The sequence below is a fragment of the Callospermophilus lateralis genome (assembly GCF_048772815.1).
Source record: "Callospermophilus lateralis isolate mCalLat2 chromosome 11 unlocalized genomic scaffold, mCalLat2.hap1 SUPER_11_unloc_3, whole genome shotgun sequence".
NCBI lineage: Eukaryota > Metazoa > Chordata > Mammalia > Rodentia > Sciuridae > Callospermophilus > Callospermophilus lateralis.
In genome coordinates, this window is record NW_027510155.1 from 1,259,357 (window position 1) to 1,286,957 (window position 27,601).

The 27,601-nt window shown below is 35.1% G+C and overlaps 1 pseudogene; it reads left to right on the forward strand.

Moving 5' to 3' along the window:
• Positions 1-27,601, forward strand: part of LOC143385818 (cadherin-12-like) — a 78,833-nt pseudogene that overhangs the window by 24,811 nt on the left and 26,421 nt on the right.

Here is a 27,601-nt window from a genome sequence, read left to right on the forward strand (position 1 = left end):
TTCTTCACTATAGGGACTTTCTCATGTGGTACAAGAACATCAATTATTCATCAAATCTTTGATTATTTTTAGTGAAATATTGAATTTAATTCCTTCTTCAATGGAGATTATATATATAAGATTTCCCATGTCTTCTCTCAGAGAGGAATTGACTTTATTGATCATAAAATTAACTCATGGAAAACTTGACTTTCTTTCAAAATAATATGTGTTCTGAACATCTTATCTTTATTGTTCAGCTGGTATATAAACTTGCTTTGGAAGAGTGTTTTTCTAATGTATTTTCATCATGGTTCAGTCTGATTTAAATCTGTTTTCTAACTCCTTATCTTGAAAGGGACTAGTACATTTTGTAAAACATTACACTCCTCGCTCATTTGTGTCCCTTCACAGTTTTCTATTCTCTTGAATGTGAAGACCTACAAAGTGATTGAGTACAGCCTTAATGCCAAGGATACATTGTTTTTTGTTCATTTTTGCAGTGTTCCCTTCACTGTGTTGGTAAAACTGATAGATGCTCATCATGAAAACTGCTGCAATAACATTATAGATGGGAAGACGGCTAAGCCACATCCCTGGTCCTTCACTGTCGGCTTTTCAGGCTGAATTGAAGGTGTGGGTTGAGGTTGCAATCTGATACAAGGTTGGAACTCTTTACCAAGCTAACTGGTTGCCTGCAGAATTAACTTTGCTGAGGTTTTATGATGGTTTTGTTAATTCCTGGCTGAGATCAAGTCTCAATCCTCATAGGTATCCTTTAGGCACTTGCCACACTGGCTCCTGTGCTCACATGTTCACTTGCTCAAGACCAGCCAGAGCTGCTGGGGATATAGCTCAGTTGGTAGAGTGCTTTCCTTGCATGTACATGGCCCTGGGTTCAATCCCCAGCACCACCGAGAAAAAAAAAAGTCCAGCCAGAATCATTTGCACCATTTGCTAGGTCAGACATCACCAGAATGTGTCTTCAGTCAATGTCAAATGATTAAGGGCCTTAGTTCTATATTCATATTAATTTTTCCACAGAACTGAACAAGTTGACAAGAGTAATATGCCATTTAATTCACAAGTCCCTCACACTAAGGAGCAGAATTATTACATAAAATGGTTGGGGGCAATGGGGACAAAAATAGGGAGCATCTCAGAATTCTGTCTGCCACAGCTGTTTTATTCCAGTTCTCATGTATCTGTAATTATAGGTACCTGTTTCCACTCAACATTATCTGGAAACAAGAGGAGGCCTAAAAGAGCCCAGGGGGTTATTCTGATATTTAATATTAAAAATAGCTTATCCTCCTTTTAAGTGAAACAAAAATTATTTGTCACTGAACATTTTATGTATATTTAATTATCTGGACTTCAGCAAAGAGTAAAGAAAGCAATGTAACAAAAAGAAGTAAAAGGTGATAATTTGACCCTTCTTTCACTTTGTATTCCAGAGAGAAACTAAATATGCCATTCTCCAATTCACCATAGTCACGGTCTTACGTAGCACAATTTCCTATATTGTGAATTGTTTTCCAAAAGTTCTGATCTTACTAAACTTTGTTACAGAAAAATCCAAAGAAGTTGCTCAGTTAAACTCTCTTTAGTCAGTCTTTTTCTTATTCTTCTAGAAAGGCTCACTGAATTAAATATGCCCAGAGCAATGTCATAAAATTCTCAAAGTACTGTGTAAAAAATAAATATTTAAAATTTATTTAATCCCATCAAAAATAGAACCAATTTTCTAGCAATTACCAAAAAAAATCTTTTCTGTTCTATAATTATATCAAATGTTAGAATTTTTGTTGATTACAAAATCTCCCTCCAAATATGGCTTTGGTCTGTCAGATGGGTGAGTACAGTCAAGTAGAGATGATTGGTGAGTCTTTGCTCTTTCAGAGTTACACCATTTTGTGAATTTGCCTAAGGGTCAGAGTAGTGAAGAAGTCCACATAGAATATAATTGTGGCATTTCTCTTACAATTTTCTCCTGTTCTTTGATCTTCGTAGGAAATAACGTTTTGGTTGCAAAAAAAAAAAAAATCTAAATGTACAAAAAGGTTCTTTCATCTCACTCTCTATTTCCCTCACTGCCAAATTCTTACCTGTTGTGATAGGCCAGGACTTCTTTAAAAACATACATCATGTCTTATATCCTAAAAATAAAAGTAAAATTTAAAAAGCGAAAAATGTTTCAGAAGTCTCTTTCTGTCTCTGGCTTGAAATCGGTTTACCAGTATAGAGTCAAGTTCATCCAGACAGATGTAATGTATTATTAAGAGGGAAAATAAAACTATATATACAATATATAAGCTATATATAAAAATATACACATTAGTACAGATAGTCAGAGGCATTTCAACATCTAGAGGAAAATTAGAGATGGGAAACTGTTGGTAAGAATGCCTACATTTTAGGATAGCCGTGGATTTGGAGCCCAAAAGAGAATAAGTCTGAGCTGGGGCAACTCAGTTTGCTTTGAAATCAAGGACTCCAAAGTTGTAAAAATTAGATTGCTCTAAGATAGATGTTAGGGTTCACTGTCAGGAAAATACATTGTTTAACATTTATGGAGCACTTATTTTTTTACATGCAAGAAGAACTTTGTATTTTCTTTAATTTGAATTAGCCAGTGTACTCTTTCAACTTACTTTTTTTTCCTCTTTTTTTCAGACAACTACTAGGGTGTTTTAAATGAAATTTATTGCTTCTTCAAACTTCTCCATTAGACAACATGCCTTTATTCTATAATTTATTGAATGCTGAGAGAAAAAAAAAATCTTATTTACCTTTGTACTTTCTGTTTTTCCAAGGGGATATCTCTTGCCTTGCCAGAACCTTTTATATTTTAACTAATTCAGTGCTGAAAGTTTTAATTTGTTATTTGTTTCTTCCTTTTTCCAAACAAAAGTTATTGTTGTAAAGAATTTAAATTATTACTAATTCACTACTCAGAAACTTACATAATAATCCTAACTTATATTCACCATTATAGTCCTTAATATTTAAAATATGTTTCCTGTCTTGTTTTGGTCTTATTTATTCGAAACTGTTCATTCTCACTATTTGTACTGATTTCTTCTTTTTGTTTTAAATAACATTTTGACATATTTTTCTGGAAATTAGCTGTATTTTCTTGAGTCTGATTCCTTTCTCAAAGCATGAGAGTCAAGCTTTAGATGGGTCAAAATATCATCATGGGATTATCCTCTATCTATGCTTTCTTAGATATTTCATTTTTAATCATGGGACCAGTGGCCATATTATCAATTTTATTTCTATTTGTTTTAAGAGAAATAAACATTTCTAACAGGAAAGTAATAAAAACTGAAAGAAATCAATGTTATATGTTAACAGGTATGACTAAATCATCAGAAAGTCAAATCAATTATTTGCATAGAACAAAGATAAAAATAGGAATAAGAATATAATGAACTTGATAAAATGAAGGGAATAATTAAAGGGGAATAAGTGTATGTTCTCATGCATTAAAAATATTGTGAGGAGACTTACTTGATGCATATACAAGACTTATAAATGATTTTACCATAGCAGATTCCATTGAATTGTGAGAGTTTTTAAATACATAAGTGATTTTTTCTCTTTTTCTCAGAAGAAATACATAAAATAATACTCATGTCTTTAAAAGTGAAAATAAACCTCCTTTAGTTTCCTCTGGTGTGCTAGATAAAGGAACAGATGCTGACAAGGCAATTAGCAAATCATTGTGGTCACACTATAGCGAACTGCTTTAGCAAACAGAAACTTAAGGGTTCCCGTATTCACTGTTAATGTTAAATTTGTGTTGTCTTAGTTTTTCCTTGGAGATTAGAAGTCTGAGTCATTACACTTAAGCTTATCACTTAACAAAGCAGCATAGTAGCACCATATTTCTGGAATATAGCATTTTCAGTTACTTTCATAATAAAACTAACATTTACAGTGAGGGTGAATGTAAATAGTAGCAAGTTAAAATTGAGCATTACTGAAAATCTGGAAAATGACTTGTATGTTTGTTCCAATGCCTTCTTTAATTTGTTCATATATGTTGGAAGCCTGAATTCTTGGTGATACTTACTGACAATGCATGGGAGAACCAGTATTTATATGCAGTTCTGAGAACACCAAAGACCAACACTCTTCATAATTACCATTGTGTGTGTGTGATTTTGAATCTTGATACAAATGTTTTCTAATAAAACGACTTATTAATTCATAATTACATAAAAGAAAATGATACTAATGTCACAATAGGAAAAATGAGCTTAAAAATGTGCTGTTATGCCAAATTTACAAATGGAATCTAGAAATTTTCAATTATACAATTCCATTTTTGTTCCATTTCTTTATCACTGCTTGCTTCCACTAGATGTCAGCATTAGATAAGATGTGAGAAGTGCTTTCCTTAAACTATTAACTGATTTCAAACTGCTTTTATAAAATGTGTAGCCCCTATCTAGTATGTATGCTCATAAGTACATTATGTAAATTTAATATGTGCAAAAGATTATGTTTATGAGTTACCCAGAAAGTTTGACCTTGTGCTTTACTTACACACTAATTATAAAAGTGAGACATTTCAAAACCAGTATAATTAATACCAACTTGCATTGCTCTGAAATGATGCTCATGGTTTATGCCACATTCTATAAAAATGTAACACTTCAATTTGGATTTGTCCTCACTACAGCTTTTATATTTTGAAACGAAGAAGGCATATACTTTTAAAGTAGAGGCCTCCAACCTTCACCTTGACCACCGGTTTCACTCTGCTGGCCCTTTCAAAGACACTGCTACAGTGAAGATCAGTGTTCTGGATGTAGATGAGCCTCCTGTATTTAGCAAGCCACTTTACACCATGGAAGTTTATGAAGACACCCCTGTCAGGACCATCATTGGCGCTGTAACTGCACAAGACGTGGATGTGGGCAGTAGTGCTGTTAGGTAAGAATAAGAAATATTTTATTTTTATGTGTCTTGAAAACAAAACAAAAACAAGCAAATAACAATTTTCTGACCAAAAGTGCATCATGATTCACATATAGAATACGATGCTAGAAATTATATATAAGAATAGAGGAAATGCTGTAGGATTTGGACAAAACATCTGTATCAGTCCTCCTTGCAACATTTACCACAGATAAGCTATTGGATATGTCACACAAACTAACAAATCTCAATTTTTAATCTATGAAAGATTTAATAAATGAAGTTCAAAGAATGATTTTCCAAATTAGTTAATTTAAGACACTTTCACAGTGCCTAGAATGTAGCAGCCATGTTATAATTATTTTAAAAATTCTGTCCCCAAAGTTAGTGTTTAAAAATGGATGGTTTTGTCATTTGCTATTTGAAAGCAATTTTTTTTTTCTTATTGTAATGACTTTTCATTCTGAATGTGAGATTGAGACAATGGAAACACATTTAGTCAGTCCAAGAGTAAGATGAATTAAGGAATTGCCCAGAACTCAGACTTTGCACGGAGCTCTTTCCTATGGATACCTCCTCACTAATCTCTCTCTCTCTTTCTCTCTCTCTCTCCATCCCTTCCTCTTTCCCTCCCTCCCATAAAGCTATAACTTACAATAGCACTGTGGAGGGATAATAAAATCCCCTTTTCCTTACATTGATCCTGCAATAGGATTGAGACTTCCTTCCATATTCTGCTGTTTGCTAACTGACCCGAACCCAGACTTTGCACAGAGCTCTTTCCTATCAATACCTCCTCACTAATCAATCTCTCTCTCTCTCTCTCTCTCTCTCTCTCTCTCTCTCTCTCTCCTTCTCTTCCTCTCTTCCTCTTTCCCTCCATCCCATAAAGCTATAACTTATAATAGCACTGTGGATGGATGATAAAATCCCCTTTCCTTACATTGATCCTGCAATAGGATTGAGACTTTCTCCCATATTCTGTTGTTTGCTAACTGACCTTACACATCTTCAACTCTTGAGAACCAATAAAGAACAGCAATAAAAGCTATTCTGGACCAAATTAAGAAAACATTATGTAGTCTTTTAAAACAAAAATACTCTATTGATATAGAGAGGAATAAACATATCTCTTAAGATTTTATGACATGTGGTAAGTAAATACCAAAAAATTTTGTCATGTATTCAGTGGTAGAAAGCACATCACTGTAGATAGCACAGTCTGAAGAAGTGGTTTGAAAGCATGTATTTTTTTATTGTATTCATCTGAATCTATCCCATGGGGTGCTCAGTCAGTCTAGGCTGTAGTCTTAGATTACCACAGATTGGGTGAATTAAACAATAAACATTTATTTCCCAGATTTCTGGAGGCCGTAACTTTCAAAATCCAGGTGCCAGCAAGTCTGGTATCTGGTGAATATTTAGAAGATGGTGGTCATCTTCTTCAGTGGTCATGAGGCAGAAAGAGACAGAAAGTTCTCTGTGGTCCACTGTTTAGGAGCATGTGGGCCCCACTCACACAGCTTAATCACCACCATCTCTTAATACCATCATATTGGAGATTCAGATTTTGTATCATGACTTAAGGGGGTGAGATGTTCACAAGCACTATGTCCTTAACATTCCATTCTGACCTATCAAGATTCTTGTCCTCACCTTCAAAATGTGTTCATTCCTTCCCCAGAGCTCCCAAAGTCTCAAATTATTCCAACATAATCATTTGAGTCTAAAGTACAAAGTCTAGCTAAATAATATCTAAACCAAATATGGTTGAGATTCAAGGTAAGATTCATGCTGAGGCAAAAATTCCCTCCAGCTATGAACCAATGAAACCAAACAAGTTATGTATTCCCAAAATACAATTCTGTGACCTAGGTCAGACATCACCATTCAAAAAGGGAAAAGCAGGCAATGCAAAAGTGATGACAAGTCCTATGTGAATGTGTACTGCAGCAGGCCAGACTCCCTTCAGCCCTAAGATTTAAGAATAAACCTTCTCTCGGTCAGTCCTCTGCCCTCCTGGACCACTGGGGCAGAGCTCCAGGCTTTTGCACTCACCAGGGTGCTAACATCACCCCTACTCCTGAGCAGGACTCTACACATGCTGTTGCTCTCTACGTTGGCCCTACCCATGTAGGAAGGTGGCCTCCCAGCCCTCTATTTGGCATCCTCACCCTTTGGCTCTACAGGCATTGATCTTACACTGTGAAATCACTGGGAAGGCAGCCATGACCCTAGCCCTAGGAAGGTTAGATTATGTTGGAGTCCTTCTTTTGAACTAAGGAAAGCACATGTTCTCAGTTGAAGGTACTGTAGGGCTTTGGAAGTCTGCGAGCCTTCTTTCATTTTTCTCACTGGTTTCTTCAGTCCTTTTTGGCAGAGCTGCTGCTGCTGTGATGACATCTTTTGTTGTTATGACTCCTGGCTTTTGTTGTTATGGTGGTTAGAGTCTGTTGCTCACACCCACAGGAATCCCTTTATCAAATTAGTAGTCTGCCAACCCCTACTGTGCTCTTCTCAACACACTTTCTCATGTTTTACAGTATGGATGAGCTATTTCCACATTTTAAGATTATGATTTCCACTGGCTTAACAATTCCATCTTTAGTTAATCTCCCTCCACGTTTTGCTGTAAGTAATTAGAATGAACCAAGTTTCTTCTCCAACACTTTGTGTAGAAAACTCAGCTAAATAGTAAGTTTCACACCTTGAAAGTTCTATGTTCCACAAAATGCTAGAATGTGAACACACTTCCCCAAGTTCTTTGATCTTTGATAATAAATATTGCCTTTCCTCCAGTTCCTAGTATGTTCTTTATTTCTCTCTGAACTTCAACAGAATGGTTTTACCATCTACCTTCTACAACACTTGTTGGTGATTTCATACCTGTTCTCTAAGTAGACAGAAACTTTCTTTATACTTCTTTTCTTCTTTCTGTGCCTTATGCAGGATGACTCTGAATGCCCATAATTTATAGAAATGCAAAGGTCCCTAATACCATCCATAAGGGTTTCACCTCTGAACCTAAATACTCCACAAAATTCTGACCTGTAATACCATTACATTGCAGGTTAAAACATCAATATATATACAAGGGGAGCATAGCCACTCAGATCACAACAGATTCTTTATTTTCTATAGCACATCTGTGATAAGGACAGAACTCTAAAAGAAGCACATCTGTCTCACAAAAAGGGAGAAAAATTATAGTAATGAGCATACCTAACTTTTCAGGTCAAGTACTGGCCAGTTTACTCATGGGGCTCAGGCTGTTTTTCTGCATGTCAACATTGCAACATGTTTCAGTTCCAGTTAATCTAAAGAGAATGAGTAGAAAATGCCTTGCAAACAAAATTATAGTTTTTTTTAATAAATGTGTAAAGCTATTAAAGAAATACTGAAGATTGTAACAAAAAAATAATGAAAACATTGAAAAAAAAACCACTGATTAAAACTCCATACAGTTTAATAAAAGAGAATTGGGGTAATAGTCCAATTGCATATGTCGAAATCACATTCAATTTTTTAATTGTTGAATTACATGATGATACAAAAAACATTAACAAAAGTTGTCCTTCTAATGCAGTACTTCAAAACCCTTTCACGCAGAAAAATTTAAAGATTATATAAGTAGAACACATCCTTAGGTAAAGGGACAATTTCAAACCCAGGAAAATTGTCAAATTCATGATTCTGGTATGAGAAGGAAAAGAAGGATACATTTCAGAGAAATTATCCTGCACAAGTGGGCTTTCAAGTTCATTGTTTATGTCATAGGAGTCAGGGCAATGCCACTTTATTTTAAAGTCACACCCTAGTCTTTCTTCTAATGAGTAGTGCCTGCTTCCAAGATGAAGATGGATGTAATTGATTCTGTGAGAGTTGTCAGAAGACAGAATTGTTTTGAAAACATGAAACTGGTCCATGTTCATGGAGTAAAAAAAAAAAACTTGAATCATGCCAGTTGTGGAAATATCCTGTTGAGTCATCTTCGTTTGGTGTAAAAACATGTTTGCTCACTTAACAATGATAGTGAAAATATGTTCTGAAAACTAAATATCAAATATATAATTATTTGACACATTAGGGTACAATCTATTTGGTTTTTTTTCTTTGTTTAATATCTTTTAACAGTGTTACTATGCAAGGTAAAATTTAGTAGTGTTAATCTTTTATTCTGGATATTTTATTACTGCTATTATTATTATCATTACACTGAGCACAGTAAAGCCAGAAGTAATGCCATCACCAAGAACTAAACCAGCTTCAAAGAAAGATTGGCTTTGATTTTCTGCCTGGCAAATTTACCACACAGTTCCCTAGTAGTCTTAGTTTAATTTGTAAATATTTTCCCCTTTGTTCTTCCAGCCTTTGCCTTTTAATGCTCTCTTCTTCTGCCCCTAGTATTGTCTACCCTTTGTGGTAGAACATGTTACAATAAAGGTCATAAAAATGATTTCTAGTGAGGCAAGTCTGACTGCAACATGTGTACCTATTACTAGCAACTTTTTCAATACACCAGAAATTTAATCAGATGGGCAAAAATACACATTTATCCACAAAGCACATGTGGGAAGAGACACAAAAGTGAAGCCAAGCTTCCCATATGGCATGCTAAGGCAACAGATAAAATTTATTTTAATTATTGATAAAATTGGATGGGGAGATACTACATGTTCAAAAAATGTCCATTCTATTTTTTTATCTTCCTTAGCAGGAATTTTGTGATGATTAAAATAAGTGGTGGTATAAAATATTTCTAGATTAATCTGCCACATTCTATGAGCTGCATATGTGATTTGTTACTTTTCCTTCAGCATATAAACTTCAGAAGGCCAGACACTGCTCTTCACTGGATTTTTATCTATCTATCTATCTATCTATCTATCTATCTATTTATTTATATTTGGAGTCAGGGTTCTACTATGTTGCCCAAGCTTGACCTAAATTCACAATTCTTCTGTATCAGTCTTAATAGTAGCTGAGATATGATCACAATCCACCAATCCCCTCTCTTCTGCATTGGTCTTGATGAATCCAACATACCTCAAACATTAATGTTATAATTTGTTCTAGAAACTTCACTCCATGAAGCAGTGGTTCAGAGGTAGGGATTTTTGACAGTGATTAGGGCTAGAAGATAATTGGTGGATTAATATATTTAATGGAATAATAACTTGAGTGGATTATTGGGTGGTAACTGTAGGCAGATGGGGCATAGCTAAAGGAAGTCTGGTTTCTGTATTGTATTATATATAATATGATACATATATTATATTATATATGTAATTATTATATATATATATTATATATATATATATATTTAAAGAATATATGCACTATAAGAATTTGTTTTATATAAAGATATATGGTCATGATCCATAAAAAATTGTATTGTATTATATTATATACTTGATTTGAAATACTTCAAAGAAACTCAAGGCAAACAAAGCATTAAAGGGGACACTAATTTAGAAACTGCAGTAACAGCTGAATGTGTTAATCTCTGGGAAGTTTGCCTTATTTGAATTTGTCACAACTATGCTATCCTTAAGATTTAGGACCCTCAAGAGAATTATTTTTCTGAAATTGGTTTTTGTATGAAGTCTACTTGCAAATATGCTGATGGCATGTAGCTTTCATTAACTGCATTTATAGAAGCTAAGAACAGATAATCATTTTACACAAAGGGAAAAAAAGAGTGGGGGAGGAAATTAATTTTTCTGAGAAGAGATTGATCAAACTTCCTTTTGCTATGACATTAGAGCATAAGTTCTATAAATATAATATCAAAATCCTCATGTATGTAAGCCCTTAAGAAAAAAAGGCCAACACACACACACACACACACACACACACACACACACACACACACCTCTGCTTATGCTGCTTATGATAGATTTGGAAAAATGCCCTTTCATATATTCATAAGCATATGCATACTACATTTTATTAATAACATTGCATTACATATTAGGATACATGTTTTACTTCAAAAATATTAACTTTGTATATTGCATTTAAAGCTTGTTCACTAAAAGTATTGAATCAAGTAGGTTTTCACTTGCACATTTTGGGGGTTATTGTTAAATAGTACCATGTTAGTCAGCTCTTCATCAAAGTTACAGAATACATGAGAAAAATAAACTTAAATGAAAGATGACTTATTTGGGCTTACGATTTCAGTTCACAGATTCTTGGCCAAGATGCTTTTGACTTGTGGCATCTCAGTATCTTATGCAGTGGAAAATTGGGGCATAGAATGTCTGTCCACCTCGGGGTGACCAGAAAACCAAAGAAAAAAAGTCCTGCTCTCACTATCCCTGTCATAGCCTTGCTCCCAATGATGGAGGTAACTTCCTTCCACTACGCTATGCCTCTTAAATGTTCTTCCAGTAATTTGGAATTGGCAATGAAATATGCATATCATTTTGGTACCTGTGAAAGCAGAAGTCTAGGTTGAAGGAAAAGAAGTGGAGTATAAGAAATTATTTTAGTGATAGGGAATGTGATTTTTTGAACAATAAAAAAGTGGTGCTAAATCATGTCTTCATAATTGTTCAAATGCATTTTAAAACTTATCAGTGATTTGATTTTCATAACTGTGATCTCACCTAATCACCTTGGGTAACCATTGCTTGTAAACTCAGCAGGATCCCGCCCCTGGGAGACAATAAGGTATACTTGTTGTAGACATGCTCTTATCATGTTATTGGTCCTTCTGAATCTTGCTCAAATACCATATTTCTAGTTGACAATACAAAATGACAACAACACTCTTACAAGCATGCATTGCTTATTTTGTTTTCACTAGGAAAAAAAATTCTGTTCCCTCAAACCTTATATCCAAATAAAAATTTATTTATATTGGTAGCAAGTGACTATCAACATATAATGATACCATCATATTTAATTTGTACTAGTTCTGGGATGTGCACATGTCTCAAATCACACACAATAGAATAGCTGATATTATTTTACAGAGAGAGAAATCAAGATACCAGAAGATCAAATCATGTCTTCAGGAAGGATGGCAAAAGATTTGAAGAAATACAGCTAGATCCCCAAGTTCTCATTATTATAAGCCTTGGAACAAATAGCCAAAGAATTAGCTTTAATTTACAAAGAAATTTTATATTAGTTTAGTAATACATTCAATTACGCAGTGTCACTGTAATGGAAAGGATGGTGATTTATTTCAGAGGCCAACCTGTTTTGCCTTAGGTAACTCCTCAGGAGTTCTGACCACCCAGGTGAACATGGGATGTATCATGGACCTGAATTGCTATGCTTTCCTTTTGCTAGTGGTTCAGGTTACTTGCTTTATCTCCAAGTGCTGAGGGAGCAAACATTTAAAAAACCCTTTCCATTCTCTTTCTTTTCTTTTCTATCTTGTGTGTGTGAGTGTGTGTGTGTGTGTGTGTGTGTGTGTGTGTGTGTGTGTTTGTGTGTGTGTGTGTGCAGGGTGATGGTAACAGGGATTGAACTCAGAGGTACTCAACCACTGAGACACATCCCCTGCCCTATTTTGTATTTTATTTAGAGACAGGAGTTGCTTAGTGCCTCACCTTTGCTGAGACTGGCATTAACTTTGTGCTCCTCTTGCCTCAGCCTCCTGGGCTGCTGGGATTATGGGCGTGTACCACAACACTTGGCTCCATTTATTCTCTCTATAATTTCTTCAGTTGCTTTTGGAGAATAATTCTTTTGTCACACTAATTTGAAATTGTGTATGTATGTGTTTGACCTATAATAATTAGTTATTTTAAATGCATAGTAAATAATCATCATATATTTTCCTGAAAAAATACGGTAACAGTCAATAATCATTAGAAAATTAAAGAAATTAGTCCATGAAATAATCTGTCATAAACCATTCAATGAATTATTAGAATGTGAATAATTTTAGTGTAAATTAACTAAAGAGTACACATGTCTAGTTTTGTAGGAAATCAAGCTTACTTAGAAGAAATAAAAGAAATAAAAAATTATTTAAAACATAATATAAGCTTTTAAGACACAAATGGTAAATCGCTTTAGATAAAATAGCAAACAGATTCAGACCATTTTGCTGTGGCTCCTAGAGACAGTAAATAAAATTAATGATGACCTGAACAAACATATACTACTTCAAGGCACTAATATGAAGTAGTTATGATGAAGCTATCTGGAAAGTACTTCAGGATAAGTATGTTTAACACTCATTGATATAAATTAAGAAATTCCATGTCTACCCTGTAGCCTGGATATTGTTAATAAGAGCAGTCAGATATTCTTATAAAATAATACAGTGCACCCATGTAAGTACAAGGCCCTATGACTGAACAGGGAACTCACTGATAAACTCTAATGAAAGGAACTTCTTATGTACTCAACAAAACAAAATACAAAACTCTTGTTTTGCTATTTTCATTTTTGAGAAACCACCATTAACATCAATTCAAACATGTAGGTTAGACAAAAGAAATAACACAGGAGGATTTTGTAGGAAAGAAGTGATGGATGTCACTCATAAGGACTTGAGGACCCTTCATAGGAACAACACGAGCAAAGGCAAAACGTGTATTTAGTGCTGCAGGGAATTCAGAAAATAGCTGGATTGAATTGAGTACCACGGCACAATGAAGGACGCATAAGATCCAGAGTCAGAAATATTTCTAGGGATGAAATGCCTACATTTATTAAGCACATTCTTTATTTGTATTATCAAACCCTGCTATCTGTATGTTTCAATACATAACAAAGCTGAGAATCTGTGTTTTATATTCAAGACATCAAGTTCAGAACCCAAGCTTAGTATTGGTGTAAACCACATTTTCCACCATTACAGCAAGCTGCTTCAAGGTCTCAACAAATTGAACAAAAGGTCACATATAATGCTCTGGGAACAGATGATGTTTTCTTTAAAGGAAAAAAAAATCTTTCTCTGAGAGTATCTAAAGACAAAGTACATGGTCCACATAGAACAAGAGAATGGCAGAGTACAGGGGAGTCTGAACACTGACATGCACATGTATCAAAAGATTCATAGTTAGAATACAATGTGTGACTGTTTAAGAAAAAACCAAACAACAAACAACCACAACAACAACAACAAAAACAGGCCTGTCACTTTGGTGCACAGCTGTAATCCCAGGTACTCAGGAGGCAGAGGCAGAAGGATGGCAATTTTAAAGCCATTCTGGACAACTTAGTGAGACTCTGTCTTAACTTAAAAGGAATGAAAATATAGTTCATATAGTTCAATGGTAAAGCATCTCTGGGTTCAATCCTCAATACCAAACAACAAAAAAAAAGGAAAGTATGAGAAAATTAAAGGAAAATGAATACATAACAAATATAATTTTAGGGGCTGGGGATGTGGCTCAAGAGGTAGCGCGCTCGCCTGGCATGTGTGCGGCCCGGGATCGATCCTCAGCACCACATACAAAGATATTGTGTCCACCGAAAACTAAAAAATAAATATTAAAATTCTCTCTCTCTCTAATATATATATATATATATATATATATATATATATATATATATATATATATATAATTTTATTAACACATTTTATATTTATACCTCTTTAGACACCTATTCTAAGCATATTACTTATATCCAAATGAGATATTTAAACAAAGAAGTGAAACATTTCTGTGTGTGTGTGTGTGTGTGTGTTACTCTCTAATACTCTCTTGAACCCAGGGTGTTTTTGCAACTAAGCTATGTCCCTAGTTCTTTTTATTTTATTTTGACACAAGGTTTCAATGAACTTCCTGGGCTGTCCTGAAACTTACAATCCTTCTTCCTTAGCCTCCCCTTTCACTGTGTCCCACGTCCCAGCAAGAGTGCTAACTATTTAACCATTCTAACTTTATAATGTGTTTAGTTTGTCATTAAACATCTAAAACAAACAATCAACTATCCAAACTGAGATACAACTTTGAATTTATTAAGAAAAAATTAAAAATAAGGAGAAATATGAGATAAAGAAATAAATAAATGAAAGAAATAAAGATCTCAGTGTTTATATGAACCTTTTTAAACTTATATTTGCCTAAAAAGGTTCATATAAACACTGAGATCTCTAAGAAAAAAGTTTAAAGCTTAATTGTTATTGTTAAGGAAGCAATTACACTCTGAGTGTTGATGTATATGGCTGAAGTTTTCATTAAAATGTTTCTGCAAATAGATTCAATTGACTTTCATTTCATTAGCTGCCCAAACACAAAAGCAGCAGCAACAACAACAACAACAACAACCAAATATTAGCAACTTAGAGGAGATAACAATGAAGAGATTTTGATATATAATTATTACCTAAACAAAAGACTGTTTTCTACATTGACCTGAATTATTATTTTTACATTTTATTACCTAAGTATAAGATGTAATAGTTTTAGTATAGTTCAATACCATCAAGTACTTTTTACAAAATGTTTTGAGAATTAGGACAGGGTCAAAGTTAGCATTTCCATTAACTCAGAGGAAGTTATTTAGGTAAATTAAAAGAAACAATTTTAAGGGGAATGCTTACCTAATGAAGAGAATAAAAGTTTTTGAGGCATTTCTCAAAACTCATTTACGGAGAAGTAATAAAAACTGTACTCTATCAGGTAGCCTTCACAGGTCAGGTTACTGTTTTAGTTTTTTTTTTTTTAATTTATTTCTATTCAATTGTTAAACCAGTTTTCTTTGCAATAGTCATTGAATAATTGTATGAATTGTTTTATATATCATAAGTATTTAGTTTTTCATTTAAATCTCAACTATTACTGAGTAAGTAGAAGATGGTACAAACATACTTTATTGTTATGTCTCTTGTTTATTGAAAAGGGTACTGCTGGGATTAGTTGCAAGTAAATATCAATCTATCCTTAGATTTTAATGAAGACTCTAGGAAACTCAAAGTGTGTGATTGTTGTTTCTAGGAACGTGTATCTCCTGAAAAGCCCTTCTATATTTAGAAACTATGCCATGTCTTCTTGGAAATGTTCAAAAATTATAGTTGTGGTTTCATTGTCAGTTAGATCATAGCAATTTTTTTTTCTGCTACTGGTCTCCCAATTGTTATATTGGGTAAAATATCACAATAAAAAATGATAGCTCTTGTTCAACATTTACTCTTTCATTGGGCACTGGATTCAGTCAGTCATGTGAAGGCAGGACATCAGAAAAATACTAGTCTGTATAAGTTTCAGCCATATTCCAGAAGTCAGGGGGCTTCCTCATAGGAGAACATCCAGAGAAAAGGGTACCAAATCTCACCAGGGGACAATCTAAAAACTGGGTGACATAAAATGGTGAATGAGAGCCAAACACAGAAACCATTTATAATACAGAGCCTGAGAATCTGTGCTCATGGTTTGTGTTTGAGAGATTTGTGTGGAGCTTCGTAGTTCAGGTATTTTAAAGTTGAAGATAATGTATAGCATAACTTGATGCTAGAACTAAGCATAAGTTTGTGGGTATGGAAGTATATTTTATCTGGAAATTAAATGAAATAATGTTGACAGACAGAGGAAAGGGAAAACACACACACACAAACACACAGTGCAAGTTAACACGTGTGATTCTGGGTCTAAGCAACACATTTTATCTTTTTAACAAGACAGTTACACAGTCGGGTACATATTATTTTCCAAATTTTGTAGAAATGAAGAATAGTGTGCATTAAAAAGAGAGATTCCACACCTAACTGTAAAAAGAATGAGTGATATTTTACATCACTCATTCTGTCCAGAAAACAAGTGTTCTTCAAACTATTTCATTGCATTTCAGTAATAGTCAATTTATGCAGTGCACTTATATGTCAGTGTCAACTGAGCAAAGTAAATGAAATTTGCTTACTATGGTAACAAGATACAGGATGCTGTAGACACATTTATTATTTATTTAGAGGTTTTATTTGTTTTGTAGACTGAATTTAAGGCCTTGTGCATTCTAGGGAAGTACTATATTACTGAGTTAAGTCCTCAGCCTGACATATTATTTTATGCATACATTATACAAATCATTGAATATTTAATATGTTGTCAAAAAACTTAAAATGTATGTAATTAACTACACAAAGTTGTATTTCTGTTTGAATCAAATTTGTAAATTATGAAATGTCTCCAAGTATTAAGTATAAGTAAAATGGTAAATTTTTATTTTGTCTGGGAATGTGAAGTTCTTTCTGGGATTTAGGAATTTGAGTATTAAAGCTAATAAATTCTTCTGCAAATCAGAAAAATAAATTGGTTTTCCTGAATAAAACATGTTAAAATGTCTTATTGCCTTCCAGTGGAAATATTTAGCTGTCATATAAACTGGAATAATTGTTTCTGTGCATCAAATTAAGTGCAAAATGTAAGTTGCAAGTTGTCTGTGGAGATTACTATCCCAGGCAGTTGGTAACAGAAAGATGCACAAAACTAGTCTCTACTTTTAAATAATTTAAAAGGCAGTGGGAAAGAAAAGAGATTGAATCACCTACAGGAAATATATACAAGCTATGTTATCTTATTTGGAATCTACCGTATTAATTGAATATTATTGCCGGGGTTCGGCTGAAGCAAAATAACCTGAGGGTGACAAGGAACTTGTGTAGACTGATACAGCAGGAGTGGGAGCCATTGTTTATTGTAGGATAGGAGCGGTATATGCACATTCCACACAGCTTATCTTAATTAACATAAATTAGATACAGCAGTCAACCAATAAGGAATCTCCACACTTAATGGCTCGCTGAAGTTACTTCACAAACCACTCCCTCTGGCAAAATGCCAGGCACCATCTTGACTTGTTTACAGACCCTAACATTTCCCCCTTTTGTTTAATTTAAATAATGACCATAGTGGTTTTTACACAAACACCATAAATAATCTGCTACAAGCAGAAGGGGAGGATACAAAATGCCACAATACCAAGCCAATTGATGGCTCCATGCAAGGAGCCCTTGGAAAAATAATACGAGCAATGACACTGTTAGCAAAGATATCGAGTTACAATTTGTTGTAGATTACAGTTTGTTGTCTCAGTCCAGGTAAAGCAGTGTCTCAATAGATTAACTCACAGTTCAGGTAAATCACAGTCCAGGTTAGTTGTGCAGGCAGCTAGCTTAAATCACAGTCCAGGTAAGTTCTGCAGGCAGCTAGCTTGATCCGAAGTCTTGTTTGGTTCTCAGCAACACTGGAAATTCTTCCACCCTCGTCCTCCTGGGACAAAGGCAGGAACTTTGTCCCAGGTGGACCCTTTGTCCACCTGGGACAAAGGCAGGAACTCCAGCAATGATGCTAAAGAAAATCCTGTAGTATTCCAGCAGGCACTAAGAAAACAACCTTCTGAACAATTTAGTACATTATCTCAAGGTTTTTTTTAACATTTGAAATAAGCCTTAATATTGCTCATTACTCATTAGCTTCCAGGTGTGGGGGAACCATTGTAGTTACCAGCCTTGGAAATGATCAAACTTCAGGGATGCGGGCCATCTTCCACCTGCAGCATCCCGGGCAGCCCCAGATGGACCCAGGGAGAGTCCGGGAGTGTTCCAGACTCAAACTGCCACTGGGCACAGGGAGCAAGAGCCTGTGAGACTGTGCCTCTGGGTCAGGTTTGGATTTGGGCTCTCGCAGTGGCGTCCTGCTCCCCGGGCGCGGGGGGCGGGGAAGAGCCTGCTGCCACCGGTTGGAAAGTCCTTGCTGTGCCATGACTGGCTCACGCACATGGCAGCCACCGTGCCATGCCAATTCACGCACCCTCCAGTAATGAAAAGATTCAGTAATAGCCTTTTGCTGCAACATTTTTCCTGATAATCCTTGCTCCTCTGAACTATCTTCTTTCTGACTAGAGTTCCTGGACTTCCATCAACACATGCCCTAACTCCTCTTGGTTCCACTGGGGTGCCTTCTTCTCTTAGTAATTTACTTCTCACCCCTTCCATATTTTCATCACAAAGACAATACAACATTTCAAGAAAAAACAAGACACAAACATACTGTATCAATCTTCTCCATTTTCTCGAAATGGCCATTTGTCCTCTCGCCCTATCTGTCTAGGGACGAGCAGATTTGCTCCCTTCCTATCTATGGACGGGCAGCTTTTTTTTTTGTCACTTACCCAAGAGTGTCCTGGGGCTCCCCATATGGGCCACCATCTGCTGGGGTCCGGCTGCAGCAAAATAACCGGGGAGTGACAAGGGACTTGTGTAGATTGATACAGCAGGAGTGGGAGACGTTTATTGTACAATAGGAGGGGTATATATACATTCCACACAGCGTATCTTAATTAACATAAACTAGATACAGCAGTCAACCAATAAGGAATCTCCACACTTAATAGCTCTCTGGCGTTACTTCACAAACCACTCCCTCTGGCAAAATGCCAGGCGCCATCTTGACTTGTTTGCAGACCCTAACATATTACATTAAATGGAAGAAAGATGTTCACATTTCCAAGATGGGTAGAGTCTCAAATAATGAAATATTTTAAAAATAAAATGCAGGTTAAGTGCAATATAAAGGAAGAAAAGAATTGTAAGAATTGATGGAGATTCCACTTAATGAATGGCCAATGTGGAACTCTGCAGAGGCCTTCCTTGGTAAAACAAATAAACAAATTAAAATTTTAAAAAAATGATCAAAATAAAAAACAATTAGTTACTGTCTCTCAGAACTTTTCTAAAGGCTAACAGCACAAGAAGAACTATTTACTCAAGTAAGTAAACAAAAATTTGTGAAAAGCAACAGACTTTGGCAGTGGACCCAAAGCCACTACCTCCCTCCTTATTATGTCCCAGCTACCTTGGTAGAAATGCCTGCCCTGGGTATTTGTGGTTGAAGAGACATGTCTTCCCTCTCTTCAGTAGCCAATCAAGAGATAATGGTTTGCTAGGAGGGTCAGGCTGCCAATATTTCTCATCCCCTCCACCTCCAGGTTTCAGAAGCTAAATTTCTAGTGAGTGTGACTAAGGGACCAGTAGCATCTCTCCTCCAGTCAGTATCACACACAGCAGGAGGTTCTACCCCAGTGAGACTAATAATGTGGGGCCCAAACACCCTGAACAATGAGAGGCAGAACAGGAAGTCCACAGGCTGCTGTCTACACCCAATGCCTAGAGCACTGGCTCAAAGAATTTGCCCAGGCTGAAACAGAGTCCTTGAGAACCCAGAGATCTGAAGCTCTTCTCCAATTACTTGATTTTATTAAGCCTTAATAGACATATTTCATAATTATTACCATGTTTTATTAGACTTGTGACATAGATACATAAAGGTTGGTGTAAATATGTTTATACCATATTTAATAAAAACACATAGATATATAGGAGCAATATTTCTAGATAGTACTGGAATTCAGTTAGGGAATTTGAATCTGATAAGGTGTATATGGTCAAACCTCAGAATAGATATAAGAAAAAATAAATCAATGAAAAAAATTATAAGGATTTACATTACAATGCAAAATATTCACTTAATGAAAAAGAAAAAAGGTAGAGAAGGAATAGAGGAAAAAAGAAACAAAACTTATGGAAAAAAAACTGGCAAACGCAGATTCAATATTAATTCAAAGACCTTATATGTAAAAGGAATAAACAATCTAATCAAAAGGCAGAAAATATAAAACTACATAAAATCTGATGAAACATAATTTGTATGATTATAAATTTCTGGTAGCAAAGTTATCCAATTTGAGTCCTTGGTTCTGTGCAAATGGCCACGCATTTTTTTTCAACATTTTGTAGCAAGTAACTACACTAGGCAACCTTACTTCTTTGGGCCTCACAAATGTCTCAACCCTTTTTTGTATAGATAACACACTTATATCATTTTGCAGTATATCCCATCTTTTCCTCAGTGAATCTGATACTGTGGGACTTCAAAGATCATAGATAGGGGAAGGGCTCAGGGATATTGATCTTGGAGAGCTGAGAAAGTTTCTGCCTATCAGACTGGGCCTGCCATGGAGTGTGGGGCAATATGAAAGTGGGTGAAGTGAAGTCAGTCTGTAAACACAGATTAATTGACCCTGAAAAAACATTTAGTCAGTGACCTTTCTTGGTAAGAGGGTCTCCTTCTGCCGCTTAGCATAGGATTTCAATAAAGGTTAGCTTTTTCATTTCTGTGACTTAAATATCTGATAAAAAACAATTTTATAGGAGAAAATGATTATTTGAGGACTCACAGTTGCAGGGGTCCTGTCCATAGACAGCCTGTTCTATTCCTTAGGCCTCGAGGTCAGGTAGAACATTATATGAAAGAGTGTGACAGTGGGAAGCAGCTCACATGATGATGAAAAAGAAAAGAGAGAGACTCCGTTTACCAAATACAAAATACATACCCCAAAGACATCCTGTGTCCTCCGTACACACCCTACCTGCCTTTAGTTACCACTTAGCCAATTCCACCAGGGGACTAACTCACTGATTAGGTTCAGACTCTTATAACCTCATCATTTCTTCTCTAAACCTTCTTGCATTGCTTCACACATAATATTTTGGGCGATACCTAATATCTAAACCATAAAAATGTTAAAGCCACTAATTTTGACTTGTAGTTTCCCATAGGCTGGGCATCAGAATTGCCTAAAATTACAGGGAACTCACCTCTGTTTATTTTTACTTTATTCTGAGATTAAGTGTATTAGTAAGTATTTATTTCTGGACTAACCAAATTGTTAACATTAACCCTCAACAATATTGGGACAAATTAGTTGTCTTTGATTTTGGAGAAACATGTTAATATTTAGGATCCAGGGGATATAAAACCTGTAAGGTACTCTCAAATATGTCTGTTAAAACACTAATACATGTGTGTACATGAAGTTAAAAATGAATGTGGAAAGTATTATCAAGTAATATATTGGAGAGGTATTCTAAAATGTTCTTAGAAATGTATGATGAATTTAAATTTAAAAATAACATAAAGTAGCAGTTCTTGTCTGTCACGTTGGAGAGTACCTAATATAAATCATGCACCAAGGTCTACCTACACAAGAACAAATGACTTTTAAACAGGAGGCAAGAGAATGTCTTTTATCATTAAAAACTTCTCAGGGACAGAATTATTTTATTCCTTGACCCCATCACAATTTTTATCCATAAAAATGAAATTTCCAGAAAATTAAACACATAACAATATATACATATAGAGTTAATAAATTTAAAATATTTTCTAAAAACTACCACATTCTTGCACAAAATTCATGATACCTAAAATGAATGAACTTTACGGATGAAGTGGGTGAAATTTTTAGCATATAAATTATATCTCAATAAAGTTTATGGAAGGTGAAGTACATTTTAGCAAAGTGGGAACTTACTGGAGCAGTTCCAAAATCGCCCACAGTGTGTACTATTTCCTGAGGAAACCCCTTATAAATGTTTACAGTTCTAATATAAACATATTTGCTTTAAGTATCTGAAATCTGTGTTTATATATGTTCTCTTCTTCAGTCCTACCTATTCCCTCAAAACATAACAAGTAATTCTGTCACCCCTGCACGTGTCCATTTCTACCAATTTAAAGTCAGCTAATGTATCTTGTGTCTTCTTTGGGCTGCAAGTGTCCCTAGTTTTCCTCATCACTCCTCAAAGCCTGTTGAATCAAGTCTCTTTACAACCCTGCTTACTCTCCATCTTTTGTCAAGATTTTGGAGATCCAGAAATGCTCACAGTCTCATCCTCTTCAAATACATCCAACAAGTTACTTTTCTAGGGGTTAAATGTAAGCCCCCTGTGGCACTGCTCAGCAGTGTTGATCTCCCTTAGCATGTGGCCTACTTCCTTAATAGTATGTCTAAGGTCTTCTTTGACCTAAATCACTCATCTTCTCATTATTGTTCCTCTCAAGTATTTTCTGTAGCAATTACTAACAATGTATAATTCTCTATACTACTTTCACAGGTCTGATAGTGTAGTTGCATTGCTCTCTAAAATACCATCTTTTCCCTTTCACTTTGGGATTTTCAGTCTCTTTTTCAAGATCATTTCTCCATATCCTTCTAGTGCCACCAAACATCAGGCACAGGATGTCTTGCCTGAACCATTTGATTTTACAATTGTTGCCTTTTCTTGGCTCTCCTATGGTCTTCCCTATCCCTCTATCAGTCATTAAGATCATGTGTTGATATGTGTAACCCCAATTCTTGTTTATTTTACTTAATTTTCATGTTTCAGCTCTAGCAAGGTGTCTACTGCATGATGTACACTCAGCAAATATAATGAGTTGCTTGATTGAACCTAGTATGCATTGAAAATTCTTTTCAAAATGCTAGCTGATAAACACATTCAGTCGCAATTTTCTTCTTCAGTTAGGCATATATTTAGTTGAATAGAAGTGCTTAAAAGGACTATTGTGAGACAATTCTTTCTTGTTCCAAAAAGAACATGCTACAGAGAGAATTAGACTTATTATATCCTCATGCTTCCTGACTTTTAAATGTAACTTAACTTCATTTATATTTTTGAGAGCATTCCTAAAAGATAAGCTATTATATTGAAATCACATGGCTTCAATGCATTCTCACACCTCAAATCAACAGCCATGATATAAAAAGATTAATTGCACGGTTTATACCCTGTTCCATTACATTCAGTAACTTCAGGTGGGAAAATCAATTACTAACAAATATTGACAAGTTTAGTTCATAAATCTCATTTGTAAAGGCAAACAAGTTTTGATCTCTGACTGCAGTGACATGAGAACTACAAACTTATCAGAATAATAACAAGCTTGCCAGAATAATAACCTGCTCTTTGGAGATACACTTCCCTTAACTGAATTTTCATGATGAAGACAGGATCACTTTTTGTGGCATGGGTATTTTAATGGGCCAGCTGCAATAATGTCACCTGCTCTCAGCCACTGTTATGAACCTATCTTTTGTTCCCCTGCCAGAAACATAATGTTTGTAAATGTTCTGTGCATCACACCATATGATTAGCAGAGCTCTTCCTTATAATATCCCTTGTCAATTTGGTAATAATACAGAGTGATGATCATATGGGGATCATTACTGACTTGTTCAAATATCAGGATAAAACATTGAATCTATGGAAACTTGGACAAATTCTTCCTTGTTTCTATGGTTTCATTTCTATACTTTCATAAGTAAAGTGGGGAGATTGATAATATATTTTTAGAGCTACTGTATGAATTAATGATAATATTTATCAACATCGAGAGAAATATGGCAAGCTTTAAAAATGCTAACTCTTGTTATTATAATTGATAACATACCAGTTCATGTGTTCACCATTTCCTAACGACTTAAGTGAATGAAATTTCTGTTTTGTTATTCATTTTCTTGGATGTTCTACTCCTATTGCTTCACATAAGTCAGCAACATTTATTACCAAATATGTCAGACAATAAAAACGATAAAAAAGACATCATTAGCAAAGGTCACCACTTCTTTTTGAAAGTTGTCCTGACATATAGTATAATAAAACAGCAATGGGTCTTTTATGTTTGTGTAAAGACAAATATTTTTGTACAATCACCAAATTGTCAAAGTTTTTCCTTCATTTTCCATAATGTGATTTTTTCCCCTGTCTGTGTTAAAATCAAGATTCTACCTCAGTTCTGGCATAGATTTTTGTTATTGTTTGCAGAAGTCTCCCTCATCCAAAGCCCTTTCACAGCCACTGTTAAGGATTTTTTTTTTACTGCTCAAAAAAGTTTAGTATTCAGCAGGTTAAGGAAATCCATGGTCAGCTTTAGAATTTCAGTCTCTGCTGAGCTTTCAAGGTGTCAAGACCCTAAAATAATATGAACAGCAGGAGTACTAAATCTTTCATTATTTCCAGTTTCCCCTTGAGCATACTGACTTTGCAATAAAGAAGCTGTCATTTACACTCTTCTTTATTGCAAGGTGGGTAATATCTACAGGGAGAAAAATAAGGAACTGTGTCAAGTTAGCCTAACTGCCATTATGATTAATGTGTAATCATTGCACATTTGCATTTACTCTTTTCACATGCAGGTACTTCATAAATTGGAAGAGTGATGGGGACAGCTACTTTACAATATAGATGGAACAGAAAAAACCATCGCCACTAATGAATTACTAGACAGAGAAAGCACTGCACAGTATAATTTCTCCATAATTGTGAGTAAAGTTAGTAAGTATGGCATGGACAGAATCAATGTTATACCACAGTTCTTTGGATTTAACACTTTTAAATGAGTACCTGCTGAGATGTTTTTCATTTTTGCAATAACAGCTGAGTGGTCTCCCGGGGAAACTCAGAAACCTGTTCCTTTTCCTCCTAGCATAAGTCCAGAGATATTGTGACAGCTGCCAATGAGCCCTGTTTGCACTATCGCATGAATACCTAGAAAAGCATTTCATTGTGAGGTCTCATCGTTTTCACTCTGTACTCTCAAAAAGTCACCAGAGTGACAGCTTTTCTGCCATGCATGATCCTAAGAGTTTCATAGGCTGGTCAAGAAGAAATAATAATCAAATAAAATTACTCACTCTAAAATATTTTTTGAAATCAAGAAGAGCATTTAAAAAATCATCTCCCTGTCTCTTTCCTGTAACTAGAATACATTTTTAATAAATGTAACTGTGGAATACACTTTTAAGTGTGATTCTGCAAAGAGCTGCAGAGAATCCCTATAATTGTTTTTAATTGTTCCTTGTGTTCATTTCTGCTTGGTCCAAAATAGAATCCTGTCAACTGAGCTTAATTGTAGTTATTATGGTTTAACAGTATAATAGAGAATGTGATAAAAATTTCTTTAAGTAATCAATTAGAGTGGAAATGTGACATTTGACTCTTTTTACTTGGTTGTTTTCAACAGAAATGCATTCCCCTAGTTCTTCTGCTTATGATTTCCTAAAAGTTTTGGAAAATCCCTAAGTATCTTTCATTTTGTTTTCTCATTTGTTTTGTGCATCTGGTGTAAATTTAAAACACTTTTGCAGCTAATTTCACCTTTCAGATCAGAGAGAAGCTATGAATAGTTCTGTGGAGGGGTTTTGATCAGTCTCAACTCGGTGGGGGCATAAATGTGGAACAATTTTTTTATCTGTAACAACTGCGGCTCAACATGAACAGTCAGATACCTTACCCCATGCTTTTAGAATATCGTTAGCCAATTTCACGACTTTCAGGTAACTCTTGATTGCTAAATAACTACTGCCTTGTTTGTTTCAATACTTAACTCTTAAAATTTTAACCTGTCATGTGGAAAGTCTAGCTATTCTGAGGCTGCCATAAAAGAGAGATCGCCTGTTGATGCTCAGATTACAACTGGGGCTCAGTTCAGCCTTCCAACACTACATGTCAGTTGATGGTTATGTCAGTCTTGAAACCCCTCATCCAATCTACTTTCTAGATGAATTCCACTTGCTAGATGAATACCACAGTGTACTCCCCATTGCCTTGTGAAACTAATATTAACTCATGGAATTGTGAGAAACATGAAAATGTTATTTTTTACTTTCCATGTCAAGGTTGTTTTTTGGTAAAATGGAAATAAATCACTGAAGATTCCAAAGAAACCATAATTTGTATATTTGAGAATGTGGGGATAAGGATATAGACATTCAGGTCTCTTGGGTTGGGAGTGAAGGAAATATAAATGCATGAATTCCTCTTATCTGTCCCACCACTTTTAGCGTTGAGTTGCACTGATAGTAAAGGTAAATGTTTGAAGGCCAATTATTTTCTTGTGTGATTTGATCCTTTAATGTTGGGGGCTTTTGGAGACATTTGCATAGGAATCAGATACCACCACACAATGGTAAACCTTAAACTTTCTTAATTTCCTCTTGATTGTCAAGCAGCCTTCTTGATAACAGTATAATTCTTGATTACAGTATAATTTCTCCATGCCAGTTCCTATCTGCTATGTCCACTGTACCCTACGAAAACTCAAAAACTTTTGCCAAGGTAAATTACAGGCTGTGCTACCACAATGTCTTTTTCTTGTCATTTTTGTTCAGATTGGACCTTCTTGCTCAGCTAGACTCAGACACAGAGTATGAAGTGAACTACTTGAGCGAATGTGCTATTGTAGAGTTGAATACCAGTCAGCTAGTCTTGGTGGACCCTCCACCTACATTCTCTGTACACTGTTTGCTGTAGTCTCACTTGTGGGGGACATCTTTCTTCCTTTCTGTTCTGTATCTGCTGTACTTGCATAGGTTAATTCTTCCCTCTTGATAACTTTCAATGATTAATTTCTATAGAATTTTGAGGACAATTAATTTATGAAAATTATTTTCCTAAACTATTTAATACAAAGCCATTGTGAGTCTTGCTAAAATCACTTTGAAGTAGGAGTAATAGACCTCTGCCTTACTTCAAGCTAAATGTTTGTGCATAATCCATTGGTAATCTTTACCATACTATAAAAGTTTTCTTTCTCCCAGTAGCTACAAAACCATGGTAATGGTGTGAGAATAGACATAAAAATAATGTCCAGGGCCTCCTTTTAGAGCCTTTAGCTTCAACTGCTTGAAACAGGGAAGAAAGTATAAACCCTTGTGTGAAAATAAAAGTCTTCAGTCACTGAAAAATTAGATTTCCTAAATTTATAGAACCATATTTGGTTACTTATCTCTATAATTAGTGCACATGCTCTCCAAAATTGTAAGCTGTAGATTTTAGCAAAATGCGAGTAAGGAAATCCTAGTTTATGGATAACAAGTAGTTTCTTAGCCCTAATAGTCAGCACTGGAACTTAGGTATATAAGATACATCTGTACA